Source organism: Chiroxiphia lanceolata, chromosome Z, assembly GCF_009829145.1.
Source record: "Chiroxiphia lanceolata isolate bChiLan1 chromosome Z, bChiLan1.pri, whole genome shotgun sequence".
Lineage (NCBI taxonomy): Eukaryota > Metazoa > Chordata > Aves > Passeriformes > Pipridae > Chiroxiphia > Chiroxiphia lanceolata.
Genome location: NC_045671.1, coordinates 32,854,476 through 32,867,627, shown reverse-complemented (window position 1 = coordinate 32,867,627; position 13,152 = coordinate 32,854,476).

The following is a 13,152-nucleotide window of genomic DNA, read 5'->3' as shown; positions in this document are numbered from 1 at the left end:
CATGTTCTATTATTGTGAAAAACCATAAGGTTATTACAGGAGCCTTACAAGGCTCTAAATATACTTTTATAAAAAGCCTAGGGAGCAGCTTTATACTAGCCTCTTTCCATGTTTTCATCTCTCCTTCAATTTTTAAGGGGGCCTAGAAAGATCCAAGCCCTCAGGTTCACCCAGGCAGAACTTGTTCTGCACAAAAGCAGACAGAGCCCAGCACTGGATCTCTGCATGCAACTAAGTCAAACCAATGATTCATGTGGCCTTGTATAGACATAAAGAGTTAAAGTTTCAAAAATAGAACATCACATCAGCAGCAAAATCCAACACAGGCAGCAGTTAATACCAAAACACTGGCATAAAGTACAAATTTAGGTGTTTTAACACATTTTTTAAATATACCTGTTTTCCTTCTAGTATTGACAGAGTGTCAGTACAATGTCAAGGAATATCAGGAATAGGATCAGCTACAGAGGAATACTCCTTTTAAAGCAAAACTAGTGCAGCCTTTACTGCACAGATTCTTTCCTTCATTGTTCTCATTTAAATCTTTCAAATTATTTTCATGAACTCTTAGGTTTTCCACTATATTCTCACCTTGTCAGAGGTGCCACATGAATGCCACAGTTTATAGCTTAAATATTTTTCTTGATAGTTAACCAGTTTGAAACCAGTAAATACTCATGACTGCACTCCAAAATCCAGAATTCTTTGTGTGATCTGACAGGAAAACATACAGTCTCCAACACCAGGAAAGGGGCTGTTTTGCAATACAGAACATTTCAGGAATCCTGTTAAAATAGGAGTTTTCCTTCCTTTTCATCAGCAACCAATTAATAGCAGCATGCCAGGACTACACATGTGGCAAGACTCTGGAATAACAGTTATTCTTTAGAGCTGAAAATATTTTTGATTTTGATGCTATATATCTCTTTTCCCAGACAACTGTTTGCAAATGACATACTGAAAAAAAAAAACCTGTTCTAGTACAAATTTCTTCAGAAAGTTGAATTTTAAGTTTAAGGAAATTAAGAGAAGATGATGATGATAATAATGCCCTGTTATGATTTCTTGAAAAATGTTTCAGATTCAATGCAAAAATTTAATTTACACCAACATGTTTGAAGATGGTTCCATCTCCAAACAAGGACATGGTACGAGCCAATTTTAGCATTTTAAAACTGACCAGAAAGCCAGGTTTCTGTGTTACAGAAATTTGATCAGAAACATCTTACAGCTTAAAAAGAAATAAGATACAAAAAATAAAATCATAAACAGGCCCCCTACCCTCCAATAAATCTTATAAATCTGGAGAGAAAATGAAGAGCCAAACACCAGTCACCCTCCACCAAAACCTTCTGAATAGCTTGAGAATGGTCCACTTTCACCAGGTTGTTGGGGACGAAAACCACCAACTACGAGAGGAATGGGAACGGTTCCAGGCGTGGAGGAAAGTCTATGAATCATAAAAGACTGTTTACCCCCGGATGGACACTTTAGCCTGAAAAGGCTACCCAGAAATGGACATTTGCAGCCCTCAGAAGCTGCCCCTGGACTGGACTACTTTCTTGTGTTATCCCCGGTTGTTTGTAGTTTCCCCCAGTTTATTGTTATGTAGTTATCTGTGTGTTTGTACCCCCAGTTGTTGTTTTAAAATCAAATCCTCCATGTTGTCTCCCTCCTTCCCTTACAGTTTTCCCGCCTAAAGTTGTTTACTCCCCTGCTTTCCCGCTCCTCTGCCTGTGATTGGTTGCTGGTTGCCGCAGTGCAGAGGTAGCTCCCATTGGCCCTTTCCCCCGGTTACCCGAAGTCTCCACCCTACCTTATTATACCCTCCAATCCCAGTTAGTCCCTACCTGTCAATCCTTCTCTCCTCCCCTCGCCTGAGTCCAACCCCCAAGTTACCCTATATAAGTCCGAGCTTTCCCTCAATAAATTGGCATTGCTTCACCGACCTCGACTGTGTCTTAGCCCTTCCTTGCAGTGCCCTTTCCTTTTCCCAACCCACGAGCTGTGGCACCAGGTATGAAGAAATTATATTTCTGAGCTTGACAAAGCTTCTTGTTTTCTTGAGGTTTTTGGGGGGGGGGGGTTGTGGGCTTTTTTTTAAATATAATTAAGGTTTTAGAAAAAACCTACAATCATTTCTAAAACCTCTAGAAGTAAGCTCTTCCTAAGAAGAATTTTCTTCCAATAAGTAGACATATATTTAAAAGTGTTCAATATATCTTTTAAATCCTTTCCCAAAATTGTCTTTTAGCAACACGTCTAATAATTTTGTGGAGTTCATGTTCATATATGCACCTAGTGACATAATTTTCCCACTACCGGGGTGCATTCACTTTTATATTATCTACCTGAAATGTTAAGCACATCTCTTTTTATCTTGCCGTCCCCTGACTGCCACAGGTCAGTCAGTCAAGAAAAGTGCAGAAACTAACTTCTGTGAGATAAATTCTGCTGTATTTCTTCTTCTGAACAGCAACAAGGCATCAAGTTTTCCTATTTTTTTCCCTTACTTGTCTTTTCTAGCAGATACAACATTTTTCACTATGTGGCTGTTCTGTATCTAGTAGACTTCTCAGTTATAAGAATAAGTTAGGTTTCCAAATCATATTAGAAGTTAACGGCAGCTGGGTAACCTCTATGTTCAACCACCTTGAAAAAGCCAGTCATCAAATAATAAATCCTTTCTACACTACAACTTCACTTGGATTTACCCCAGGCAAGTATGTTTAAAATTTGCAATTGAAGGTGTGTATGTTCTACAAACATACTGTTTCAAACAGCTGTACATCAGGAAAACTGAATAAATAAAACAATGCGAAGATAAACGCATTTCTTGGTCTTTGATTCAAACCCCAAAACTATATAGGTCTTGTTTCACTATTTTCATTTACTCTTGAAACACCATTCGTCTGTTAAAAAAAAAATCTTCCTTCCTTCGTTTCCACTTTCCTACCACAACGTATCTCAGCCAAACCCATGGCAATAAGAAAGAGATGACCATCTCAGCTCAGTCATTTCTTTGGGACTTAGTGTAAGTCAGGATGAGTGGCTTCCCTCTATTTCCTCTAAAAAACCACTGAGACAAATAAAATAAAAGCAAATAAAAGATGCAGCCAGACAGGACTAGTGTTTGGCTGTTATATTACTTAGTAGTGTTATTCTTATACATAAAGTCTTTCCTTCATATCAATTCTCTATAGAATAAAAAAAAAACAACAATACTGCAGCCCAAGGAGAAACTGATCATTGCAGCCCACCTGACTTAGACAGAGAGCAGCATTATTCTTCTAACTATGTCAAAATCCACAAGCAGGTCTTTCCATTCAATGCAATACATATGCCCACTTAATCTGCAAGTCAAAACAAAACTAAATGAAACAATTACAGGTAGTTTTCTATAAATCCACTCTTCCATTATTAAATGCCTCATTGAAGAACAGGCATATATGGGGTCAGTTTAAAACAAAAAAAGTATTTGTACAGATGAAAAGTCTGGAAACACTTGGTTGAATCAAAAGTAACACTATTAAACAACACTCCACAAGCCATATCTGGGACTGATGTAATACAGTCATTATTTATGGCATCTAGCCATATAGGACTATGAACAAATTGAAGCCTGGATGCAAGAATAGGCTTTGTTTAATTCCTCTGATGGATATGACTGGCTGAGATGCGACAGTTCTGCTAGATCACCCACTCCATTCCCATACCAGTCCTGAACTGGCGTGTAAGCAGCACATCTAATACTGCTTTTGTCCACTGAGTAGAACAACGTGCTGAAAGAACCAACTTTCTGTAGTCCAGCAGAACTGATTTCCCCTGTGTGTTCAATCCAAATTATGCAATTTCTCCTTTCTTTTCTTCTTCCATTTGTAGAAATGTAGCTGTATGTCAAACAACACCAGTGATCTATTCATCCCAAAATTTATTCTAAGGTAACTACTGCAGCTGCAATTAATATATTTCCCAAAGGCCTTGAATTGCCTCTTTTCTTTCCATTTCTCCCCCTCTTGATAGCTTTCCTTGCACATACATGTTCAAGAATTATGCTGACTGCACATTTCTCTCAAAAGGCATAAAAAAAATCTATACCCTTAAGACTGAAGACTGAAAAGTGTCTAAAGAGTTTAATTAAATTTAATAGGGGTATCACTCAGATGCACATGGCATTATTCGCCAGGTCTTGTAAATGACATGTTACATCACAGTTACATTGCTTTCTATAAGAGAAACATCTTGGTTGCAGCTGGGACACAACCACAGTTTTAGAATGCAAACTGGCTTAAGGTGCACAATGGCAACATGTACCCATGAACTTCAGCTGTTATGGGATGATTTAAAATATAGGACCAGAAGCATAAAAGGAATACTGTGGTTGCTAAATCCACCTAATGACTTGCTAGTCTGCTAGTCTGCTCACATACTAGTCTGCTACGTCATCCCAACAGCAGATTTCATCATGTTTCACAATCTTTTAGATCACAGGCAAGGCATACTTTATTATGCTTTGTATGAAAAAAATTAAAAGAAAACACTGAAGAGTATGAGTATTTTTCATGTTAAGTGAAAGTCTAAGAAAAGTCTAAGGAAAACATTCAATTTCTAACCAAGATTTTCAAAACTCCTAATACAAAACACGGGCCTATCAAATAGCCACACAAAATTCCTTAATCCTTGGGAAAAGCAGAATACTTTACATCCTCTGATGTTCCCATAAAGCCTTACTAGTGTCACTTGGTGCACCCAATGTGAACTTCTACACCAAGAACAGAGATGCATTTTAATGCATAAATTATGTTTCTATTAAGAGAAGCAATTTACAGGACCATGAGACTAGAAAGTGATACCAGAAATCTAATCCAGATTACCAAAAATTATACCTCCACTTTTTGCAGAGTATGTTCATCCATCAATTCTGCCATTGCTCATTAATGATAGCAGAGTATTCCATATCTGTACCTAACTGTGTGGTAACACTATCAACAGGAAATACATACAGGGCAATATGTTGAAGTCTGTGAAATCTGGTATTCAGCTCTAAATGAGAAATTAGATAAAATTTCAAATCAGATAGAACTTCTACAGAAGTAGAGTTTGATTCCCCCTTTTTCCTTCATCTTAAGCAGGTAAATGCTATTATAGATGAGGGGTTTATTGGGGTCATATCAGAGAGAAACAGAGATTTCAGAGATCTTGTCAGAAACTGTACAGACTAATGCTAAAATATTCCCATTCCCTGTATTAATCTCTAGATCTGTTGTAGTTCTTTTTTCATCTGCAGTTGGAATTCACAAACCCTTCATTCACCCTACCTTTGCACATGTCCAGATGAAAACATGACTGGTGTAGGATCCAGATGTAATATCAGTTTGCACCAGACAAAGTTAGATTATTCACAATAGGAGAAGAGGAAGTACTGCTTCTTTTCCTGACATATGCACATATTCACATGTGGCCTGTGAAAACGTGTGAAAATGCTGACAGCTTAAATCTCTAGCGAGCTGCAGGCTACCAATGCTCAGAGACCTGTAAGTTAAGCAAATTTATTCTCACTTTTACAATTTTAGCAATTGACATCTCTAGGGCAAGGCCCTTCTCTTGCTAAATATTTAACCCTTCTTCACAATCACTAAGGGGGCTTAAGGTTTTCATGAAAGAAAGGTCAGTAGAGCTGCTTTAAATCACATTTTCCCCCATACACCTGAATTCTTAGAAATGGCTCTAGAATTTTGTATGAAACTTTCCTAAAAACATTTGATTGAAGTCAAGCATACTTAAGGTTGAAGTCAGCCCACCATGGTAAAAAGCTAGTCCAAAGTTCTCAGTTTATCAAAGTTGTAAGTTAAGAGCACCTCTGCAGAAAAGGTTTGGGCACGGTCAGAGCTGGCAGACACAAAGCTGACCATGAGCCAGCAATGTTCCCCTTCAGTAAAGAAGGTATGCTGGGCTGCATTAGACCAGCAGTTTGAGAGAGATGATTCTTTGCACTGATGAGGCCATGCCTGGAGTCCAGTGTCCAGTTCTGGGATCTCCAGCATTTGAAAGAGAGAGACATGTGAAAGAGAGTCTAACAAAGGGCCACAACAATTACGAGGGGACAGGATTGTCTGTTGTATGAGGACAGACTGAGAGGGACTGTTCAGACTGGAGAAAAACAGGCTTGGGGAGATCTTGTTAATGTACATAAATACCTGAAAGGAAGGTGCAAACACCAACACAGTAAGAGGCAGGGGTTGCAGCTTGCAACACAGGAGGTTGCCTCTGAACATCAGGACACTGCAAAGGTGAGCAAGCCCTGCACAGATTTCCCTGAGAGTTGGTGGAGTCTCCCTCCCTCAAGACAGTTAACAGCTGCCTGGACATGATCCTGGGCAACTGGCTCTATGGGACCCTATTTGACCGGGGGGGATTGTACAAGACATCTAAAGATCTCTGCCAACCTCATCCAGTCTATGATTCTGTCACTCTAATTAGAAGGGGAGAAGAAGTCTTATTATTTCAAACAACAGGAACTTCAATATGTCAGATGGTGATGCAAAAAAAACATATATAACTTTTCATGGCTTTTTGCCTACAGGTGACAATATAACCAAGAACCCATTTGATCTATTACAAAAATCAAAAGACATCTCCAATCATTAAAATAACAGAGGTTTATTTAAACCTTCCATAACAAGATGAAACTAATTTTGAGTTTGCTCAAATTTAACATTACCAGCCATAATTACGTTCATACAATTTCAATCACAATGCTTCCAAGATTTATAAAAAGCACACTCTAAAATTATTTTGATGGGTACAAACTCCTTTCAAGATTATTCTACATGGAGCAAGTAGGGGCATGGTGATATTTCAGTATTGGCTAATTGAACCCTATAAATTTATTATTTGTATTCTAATATTTTGTCCTCATCTTTCAGATGAGACTGTATTTTTTCTACAGTCTCATCTGAAATGCTTCCAGACAAGCATTTTGACTTTCTAACTATAACATGGTCAGTTTTTCAAATGCAGGGAGTGTATTCATATTTCAGTAGTATTCGGTGTATTCATATTTTCAGTCCACCAGTGGTGGACTGGCTTTATTCTCAGCTTTATTAAGTAGAAGAGAAAGTTGTAGTCTTCTCTGGACAGTGGAATGAAACTTAGTGGATTTTCACTTGGTAAGTATTTTGTTGGGGAAAGATAAGGGTAAGTGCTTAATATGATTAATATTATGTCACTACATGTAAGTATTTTAAAGGATGCTCTCTTCTCCATATGACAACTTCCTAATACATGAAATACCACCACTTCACTTCCTTCCACATTGTAATGTATGTTGTGAACATAAAAAAGCAATGCTGTAACAAGCACACTATTAAATGCAAAATAGAACAGCATATAGAAAATATGAGGGTCAAAAAGTCTAAGAATAGAATGACAAGCATGAAAATTCAATTTATCAGTGGTCCACATTTGCTTACATCCCTTCCAGACCTAAACCTGCTCATATCCAATCAACCCATAAAACACATGAAAATGCCTGCACTTATCCATGAAGCTCATACATGAAGTTTAAAGCAGAGCTAAAAACCAAGTCTACCACGATAACTATTACGTACAATGAAATTAAAAAAGCTAGTTTATCTGTTGGGGTATCTACTATCATCTCTTCCACATTTTTTAAATTTGCAACCGCAAATTTAAAAAAAAAATCCCTGTGAGAAGAATCACTCCAATAAGGGAAGTTCCAGTAAAACCCAATATATTGGTTTATAGACCTAAAGAAGGACAAAATTATAAAGAACGGTGATAGTCAACAAAAGTATGGAAAGAGAATAAGACCAAATTGAAACTTGACAGAAACACTGAACTGAGAATGCATTAGGAGCACATGCCACCCCAAGCAAAGTTGTACTTAATTCCAAAATATAGTCTGAAAATAGAGCTTTGACCTACAATTATTAATAGATCCTATTTATTACTAATTAAGAAAACCAATTTGGTCTAGTTCTTGAAGGACTTTTAAAATATTAATAACAACAATATATAATTTGAAGACTCGGTTTATTTCTCCTTCAATTAAAAAAAAAAAAAAGGAAAAGGATTTAGTATGCTCCTTTGTCCCATACCTGGAGGAGTTCACAGTCAGGCTGGACGGGGCTTTGAGCAACCTGGGCTGGTGGAAGGTGGAGCTCATGGAAGGGGGGTTGGAACCAGATGATCTCTAAACTCCCTTCCAACCCAAACCATTCTATGATTCTGTGACAATATGTCATGGAAATACCATCCAAACCCTAAATTCATGGTCATACTTAGTACACGAGAAGAATAATTTTCTACCTTCATTTAATCTAAATTTTAGACTAATAAATGCAGTCTTACAGAATTACAGGTTATATATATGTCTGTGCATTTATATATATATATATATCTTCTTTGTAATACATGCACATACCTGTGACTGCTTAGTAAAGCATAACTTTAATCCTCACTTATTCCACTATCTTGGAATAGGAGGCTTTCCAGGCTGATTATATTCTTGGCCATAGGAAATGCTGTCCATGAGGACAACTGCTTTTATTCACACTATCACTGTGTAAATTTGAGACTAGAGGCAGGAACCAGTGCCAAGCTTCTATTTCAAGAGTAACACTGTCTCAATAACTGTAAAATGAAATTCGCGTAAGTAAGTATCCAACATAAAAGACAAAGGAAACTAAAATGCTTGTCTGTTCCAGCTCCCAAGCCACTGAACTGCATCTCTCTCACTCCAGAATTTTCAAATGTAAGCCTGAATATTCTGTATTTGCATGTAAAAAGAAATAAGTATTTTAGTTCCCTACAAAGCAGAGCTGCTCGTAAAAAAGAGGGCAAAGAAGTTCACAGGGCCAGAATAACCAGGAACAGAGCAGCAGACTACCAGAGATCAGCTCAATCTCAGTTCTGGAAAAGAGTAGGTGTCAAGGTTAAAGGATGTGGCAGACAAGGTTTCCATTGCAGAATAATCTGTTATTATGGTTCTAGTGGCCTTTATCAGGAACAGTGGCCTTTATCAGGAACGCATTAGACACTGGCCTCTATGGGCCAGTCGGCATGCTCCTGAGGCACACCAGTGCTACCAAAGCCCTCTGCAACCTTTTGTCTACAATTTTTCCAGTGGCATAGTCCTGATCCGGTCCTGACCATCTCCGTTCAGGTGCAGGTTGGCATCACAGTTCATTCCTGATGGCACCCCACTGTGCTTTTCAATAATTTCCTTTCATGGAATTCAGAAGTCGGTCAATAACAGAAGACAGAGTAATCTAACATAAAAGTTTCTCTACCAAAACTATGAACTTTACGCATATCACTAGGCTAACCTGCTCATGGATGTACAGTTACTACAGAGGTTCAAGGAAGGAGAAAACATATGTCAGGAGCGCAGAAGGAGACCAGAAATGCCTTATTCAGCAGCAGCCTACACAGAGACTGTTTCTAAGCTTATTTCAAGTGACCCTACATGTTTTTTAATTAAAATGTTGTTTGTTGTGTTTCTGAGTTAAGCTATTACCCCAAATACAAAAAGATCATAATTACTGCAAATGTGCTATTACTTATTTAAAACTCATCTTCAAAATTTAAGAACAAAACCAAATGTGAATGTTTAGAATCATGTTCACACTTGCTTTTCTTTAGGGCACAGACAAAGCTAAAAGTGAGTTCATATATTGTCTCCTGGGAGGTGACTGGTGCATTCTCAGGGAGGTTATTTTTTTTATTCTTTTTTTTTTCTTGGCTAAAGGAAATAAAAACTGGGCAATAGCAAACTGATGACTAAGCAAAGCAAACTACCTGGAGAACATGTTAGAGGATGTAAAATACATCCAAGGGAAACGCTCTGACACGGCCCCGATCAGCGCTCGACTGAACACTCATATGAGAAACGCAGGCGGAGGCTCTCAAAGTTTCTCTGAATGTTGGAGAGTATTTCTCCCCTCCGAAGCAGGCTGAGAACCTCACGCCTGACTCTCGGCAAAGCTTAGCAGTATCGTAACTTTTATAACAACGATCCTCCCACCCTGAGTTCCAGAGATCTGCGAGACTCGCCTGAGGCAGGCTCTCGGTGATGTCCGCCCGGCAAACCCAGTACACAGCAGAGCCGCCCGCCCGCCCGCCTCCGGTGCGGACAAGGGTTTTGGGCAAGGGGCTTTGGATAGCCGCGCAGCTACCTGTCGGCCGAGGAGGAGCCCCGCCGCCGACCGCGACAGCGCTCCCCGAGTCCGGGGGCATTCCCGCAGCCACAGGTGCGGAGCTCTCGCCGCCCCATTGGAGCGGGACAGCCCCGTCCCCGCGCTGACCCACGGACAGGCGGGCGGACGAGCCACAGGCCACCTTACCTGGGCGATGGCGAGAAGCCCCAGGGCGAGGGCGAGCGGGGGGGCGGCCATGCCCCGGCGCTGCCCCGCGGCCATCCCGGTCCCGCGGTGCACGGTGCGGTGCTCGGGGCCGCCCGCTCCGCTGCGACGCGACGCGCCCGCCTCGGGCTGGCCCTGCGCCTCTGCTGCGGTGCGGGGTGCGCGGCGCCGCCGAGTCCCGCTGGGCAGGGAGGTGCGGGGGGCGCGGCCCCCCACTGCCGGGCGGCGGGGAGGGAGGCTGGAACCGTCGCTGCCGGTCAGCCCCCGAGGGTCCGCAGGGGCTCGGACGGAGTGGACAGCGGTGGACAGAAGGGTGAACACAGGCGCTCGAGCAGCGACGGGCTGCTTGGGGACGGGGCTCTGTGGCGAGGACGAAGCGCTGGGGCAGAGACGGGAGGTGCAGGCAGCGATGGGAGCACAGAGAGAGTGGGCGAGGACTCTGCGTTTGGGGGGCGGATGGGCGTGCGAGCAGCAGTGGGGCGCACAGGCAGGCACAGGGCGTTGCCGCAGGGATGGGCATTCCAGGCTGAGGCAGACGGGGACGGGGCATTCAGCCTGGAATTCTTAAAGCAGGAATAGGGCACACTGACAAGGGTGGGACTCTGTGGCATGCACAAGGTAGGCAGGCATAGCCAGTCACGCAGGCACAGGATGTGCAGATCCAGGGACGGGCCCCCTCCTGCCGTGGTGCTTTCTCTGACGTTGATTGCCTACTAAACCTAAGAGAATTTCCAGGAGACTAAGCTGAAATGCTGGTCTGCTGTTACGTTTGCTGCTCACATCTGGCTGGAGGTAAAGACTGCAGGTGCTTGGCCAGGGGAGCAAAGCCCCTTCATACAGCTCTCTCAGCTGCCTTCAAGCCTTCACTTGAAGTTGTTGGCTAGTACCTGCAACTCTAGCATCTGCTAATAGAACAGTCAAAACGCAAGCTGTTACAATCAAACAAAAACATAGCCAAATTTGTGTTGGCCGCTTGTGAAAGGTTCATGGCAGCTCCTATAAATCTCCTGCAAAACCACAAGAAAATGTGATGTTATTACACATGTTCTTAAGGCTCTGCCATAAACCTATTCAAATGCTCCCACAGCATCTGGGCACATGTATTTACATATTAGGATTATCCCTGAAAAATGTACACCTTATTGAAAAGGATGAGGGAACCACAAACAAAAACTGTATTTGATAAAGCAACATGTTCATGGACTAAAGACGGCCACATTTCTCGTCATCTTTTATGCTTTATGTCAGACATTGTTGACAAAGTCTTTGTCCTATGCAGACAAGGCATGTTGGGTTTACGGCTCAGGTCTGCATGTGAAATCATAACAGCTCTTTCATGTTGAGATTTATAACCTATTTCATCTGCTAAGTTTTTAAAATCTTTTATTTATACAACAAACAGAAACTTTATGGTTAACATTTTAGAAACGCTCTTTCAAGTACAGCCACATAAAGCACAGTAGCTTAAATTGAAAAGTGTTTGATTATTCAAGCACACCTAGGAATATTCTATGAATATGCATGACAGATGAACTTGTGGAATTTTGGTTTTGTTTCTATGGACATATGGTTAAGCAAAGATGTAAACATTATGCAGTTCTTGTTTTTATTAGCATGTAATTATAGAGGGTAAGACTCCTGTAGTATAGTGGTCTAAAATATGTCATAAATGCCACATGATCCAAGAAACGAAATTCGACTGAACAAAGCATGATATCCAATTTGTCAGGAATGAGCTGTTTACAATTTCATGTTGCAAATTATGCTTATCTTTTAGGAAATGAGAAGGACATTTCCTGGCATTTGCAACTGAAGAGCCTGAGGATTGATAGTAAAATCAAGCTATATGTTAATTTACAAGAAAAGTTTTATTGACATTTGTTACTATTAACGTTATGAATTCTGTGTTATTCACATACAAAAGGTAAGATTTCTCTGTTCTCACACCAACTGTTTCCCTACAGGGGATTTTACACTCCTTTAATGTTGAAAGTGCACCATTGTTGTGTAATAGTGATGTAACAGTTGTGTTTAGAACAGTAGTCATGCATTAATAAGTAGGGATGGTGGGGAAAAAGCTTTCTGAAAGTGTCTTCCTAATTAAATGGACTTGAAGACATTTGACAATACTGTCTTTAACCAGGAAAAAAGCCTTAACAGTACTTACAGAAGTATGCTTCTTATTCTTTTGTGAGACTCACAACAGTATTGCTTGGCACAACATAGCAAATCCACACTGTTATCAGCCCAGGAGTCTGAGAAGACTTATAAAAATATAAGAAAATATCAAGGCTTCATGTGTTGGAAGACAATGACTCTCCTTGTTCCAAAAAAAAAAAAAAATAGAGGCAAGTTAACAGCTTTGAAGTAATTTTTAGCATGAGCCAGAAGATAATATGCTTAGCAAGGATATGTTTTGCTCCACATTTGGAATGCACGCAGGCTACACCCTTAGAAAATCTAACTTCTTCCTCACAGCAACATTGCTGTGATTTTTCTGTCTCTTTCTCTTTCCTATATAAATTGGTTATTTCCTGCTGAAATGGCAATGCATTTTTAAGCACAGTCTTGGAGCACTAAATTCAGATAGAACTTCTGAGCAGGCATAACACATCATAGGTTGATGTTAAATTTAACATTTCAGGCTATAGAAATTTTCCTGCATTGTTCTCAGAATTACACAGGACGTTTGGCCAAAATTCTCCTCCATGGTGGTGATGTGCCATTGCTCTTAGTACTTCTACAGAATTAATTCCAGAGACTCGGG